At 46.5% G+C, this 3,717-nt stretch overlaps 1 long non-coding RNA gene across 8 annotated transcripts in view; it reads left to right on the top strand.

Moving 5' to 3' along the window:
• Positions 1–3,717, top strand: part of LOC107196217 — a 38,964-nt gene that overhangs the window by 26,402 nt on the left and 8,845 nt on the right. For 6 of the 8 annotated variants that reach the window (XR_001517589.2, XR_003048552.1, XR_003048549.1 and 3 more), the window contains one exon: positions 529–702. The exons of the other annotated variants lie outside the window; for them this stretch is intronic. This is a non-coding gene — a long non-coding RNA (uncharacterized LOC107196217). The remainder of the gene's footprint in view (positions 1–528; positions 703–3,717) is intronic. 8 annotated transcript variants of the gene reach the window in all.

The raw sequence follows: 3,717 nt of genomic DNA on the forward strand, positions 1-3,717 counted from the left end.
CACGAGCAGACCCCTGTGGCTGGACACCCTCAGGAGGGACCCTATATGATCTCGGCTACAATTCTCTTCCTCCAGCACATTTGTGTCAGACCTGGGGCTTGTTCCTCCACCCACTGAAACTTGCTTCAATGATTAGTGAAGGTGCCAGGGAAATTGTAAAAACCATGTGACAGGTAAATGGCTGTTCCTGCAACTTTCTTAGGTTTCAAAGGGAGGACAGCTTGCTCCAGTGTGTGGGCTGGGAATTCAGGCTTTGTAAGCACTTTCCAGAAAGCACGGGGCACAGTTGACCCTTGCAGGAGTCTGCTTTTCCCTTCAGTGGAATCCAACTGGGCCTCTGGGCCTCAGGGCACTGAGACCGATCATGGAACGGGCTCCATTCACACACTGTGGCTTTGTTCCCCTACATGAAGAGCAGACAAGCAAATGGTTTTTGAGCAGAAAGGGAGCTAAGTAAACAGGTTGGAGGGTTCCAGAGCTGGAAAACACCTTAGGTCACTAAGTCCAACCTTTTCACTTTCTGGACAGGGAAACTGAGGCCCAGTGCAAGGTGGCTGCCTAGAGTCAAATAGCATCTTGGAGATGAAGCCATGGCTCGAGTGAACACTCAATATCTAAAGTCTTGGAAAAGTGAGTGGTAGTTGTCCATGAGGAATTGTGTCCAGAAGCTCGTCTTTGTATTGGCTGGTAAAAATACAACAGGTATGTGGGATTGGGCCTATCCTATCTGCAGATAAGGCTGGGCATGCCTGGTGAGGTGTATAAGGTCAGTGAAGGCAGGTTAGGACCCTTAGCCGATGCTTGTCTACCAACCTCTGGCCACTTGGCTCTGTCTTCTGGGTATCTAGATGCCCAGAGAACTCAGATAGACTACCTCCTAGAACAGAACTCGACCTGGGCACCAAGTTGCCTTTGGCGTGGGGAGAGGAAAATTTATAGTTGCTAAATATCAAGGTGTTTCAACAGGGTCCCATGAAATACCTGTGAAAGTATTTTCCACAGCTTGGTACTGGGGCTCCTACAGGTGGGTGGTCCTTATATAACTAATATATGGAGCAACTTTAATGTGCTAATGCCTTCAGTGTCTCCTTATTACCTACAAGAAATAGAGACTAAGCCCTTCCCGTGATGCTCAAGACCTTTATGTACTTATCTGTCTGACCTCTCACTTGTTATCTCTGAAGATTGTTGGTACATGCCATTCACGGCCATCATACTGAAAACACCATTCATGTTTTTGCCTCTGAGTCTTTTTAAAAAACTGCCTGGAATGTTCTTTTCTCTTCCTCTCTCTGGAGGAGTCCTCATCCTTCTCCACAATCCAACAACCCAGAGAAGCGCCATCTTCTCTGTTAGGTCTTCCTTCTCCCACTCCCCAGGCAATTGTACCTACAAAAAATATCTCAAACCTAACTTCACCATCTGCACTGCTATCTCCCAAGTCCAAGCCACCAACATCTCTTGCCTGGTCTACTCCAGTAGGTTCCTAGCTGTTCTCCCTGCTTCACATCTTATCCCATTACAAGCCATTCTCTATGCAACAGTCAGGGTGAGTTTTTGTACATCATGAATCAGACCCTATTTCCTCAAACGGCTTCCCATTGCAGGCCTTACCATGGTTTCATCATCTCCTTGCCATTCTATTGTCACATCATCCACTTTCCGCCTTGTTTTCCGCGTTCCGGCCACAGTGGCAACCTTCTTGTTCCTTGAACAAACCAAAGTTATTCAGGGACCTTTACCTTCCTCTGTTCCTGGAAAGCTCCCTCCACCCCCAAACGGCCCCCCACCCCAGATCCTCTCTAGGCTGGCACTTTTCATAATTCCAGTCTTGGCTTAAATAGCACTTCTTGGAGAGGTCTCCTCTGACCATTGGACCTAAAGTAGCCTCTATCGTACCCCCAATTTTATTGTCTTTGCAGCAATCATCCCACTATCAAGTGATTTTATGTATTTATTTGTTCCTGTGTTAATTTTCCATGTCTCTTCCCGCAATGTAAACTCAATGATAGCAGAAATGTCACCAATCTTTAGTGATATATCCCCAGTGTATGCAAGAGACCAAGGCCTACTGGTCTTGGTTAATAAATAAACATCTATGAATGAGTGCCTTAAGTGGTACCCTAGCATACAAAGCATTATGAAAGAAGATCTCTGTGGGCTTCCTATAGGAAGAGAAACCTGGATGAGCCATAAAAAGATGGCAAGATTTGTGCAGGTAGTGAGAGAATCAGAGATGGTTTCCCAGAAAGTGGGCTTGGCCAGCAGCATATGCTGAGTGGTTGAAAAGACAGAGAGTGTAAGAGGGAGAAAAGCTGGAACAGGGAGCCTGAGTGCTGAGCAGAGAAGGAGACAAGGTTAGCTCTGTGCCAAAGCAAGAGGCTGGGGAGGGGATGCTTGGGGGCAACAAGTGGGGCAGACTCTGGAGGCCCTTGCAGGCCAGAGAGGAAACCCCTTTTTCTTCATTCACCTTTGCACTATTTCCAAAGTCATTCCCTGCAGCCTCGCTTTGCACACACAAAGTATTATTTCTAATTGAAAACATAGACAATAGCCATAAGAACTTAGGGCATCATGTAACATCCTCATCGGCAAATAGAAGTGAAGCTCACCCCTGCTGGGGCAGAGCAGTGTCCATGCCAATACCAACACAGGATCTCAGAGAAGCCAGGGTAGAATTCACCTAAATGGACGGGAATAGTAAATTAGAGTTTTTGCCTATAAATGAGCTTAAATAGAATCCAGTCACAGGATCTTTGAATCCCAAACTTTAAGAACACACTGCTCTATGGGACCACAGAGGTTATCTAGTCGGACCTCCAATGCCCTATAGCCTCCTGTTCAAGAGGACGTCGGTCACTCGTCGCACACCTCCAGTGACGGAGAGCTCCCTACTCACATTGCTGGAAAGCTCTGACTCTCTGAAGGTCTGCCTCATGTTGTGATGGATATAGTCTCCTTGGAACACTCTGGCTGGACTCAACGTGACCCTGGGGCTGCCCACTTTGCCCCCAGGAAGGATGGTGGACACACGCAGCAGCCATCAGCCTTAAAGCCTCCTTACCAGACCCCATACTCTGGACCCTTCCACCCTTTCTCCTCAGTGTGTAGCTTCAGTCCCTTCCCTGCTTTAAGTACCTCCTCTGGGCTTGTCGCAGTTTGTCACCACTCTTCTTCCATTGCTTTGGGGAAAGTCTCTAAAGGAGGGTGCCAGAGACTCTGGGAGTTCATCTCACACCCTTTTAACTCCTACTTCAAGACCATACGGCATTGCTGGTGGGAATTTAAAATGCTGCAGCCGCTATGGAAAACAGCATGGTGGTTCCTCAAAAAATTAAATGTAGAATCACTATATAATTCATCAATTCCACTTGTCAGAATATACTCGAACAAATCAAAGGCAGGGGCTCGAACACTTGTATGCCAATATTCATTACAGCACTATTTACAGTAGCCAAAGGATGGAAGCAACCCAGATATCCATGAACGGATTGATGGATAAAACGTGGTACGTACATATGGTGGGATATTATTCGGCCTTAAAAAGGAACGAAATTCTGGCATCTGCTGTGACATGATGTACCTTGAAAACAGTATGCTCAATAAGATAAGTCAGATGTAAAAGGACAAATATTGTATGATTCCACATAGATGAGGCACCTAGAAGAGTCATAGAGACAGAAAGTAGAATAGTGGTTACCAGGGGTTGGGGGAAGG

This window comes from Pteropus alecto, unplaced genomic scaffold (assembly GCF_000325575.1).
Source record: "Pteropus alecto unplaced genomic scaffold, ASM32557v1 scaffold25, whole genome shotgun sequence".
NCBI classification, from domain to species: domain Eukaryota; kingdom Metazoa; phylum Chordata; class Mammalia; order Chiroptera; family Pteropodidae; genus Pteropus; species Pteropus alecto.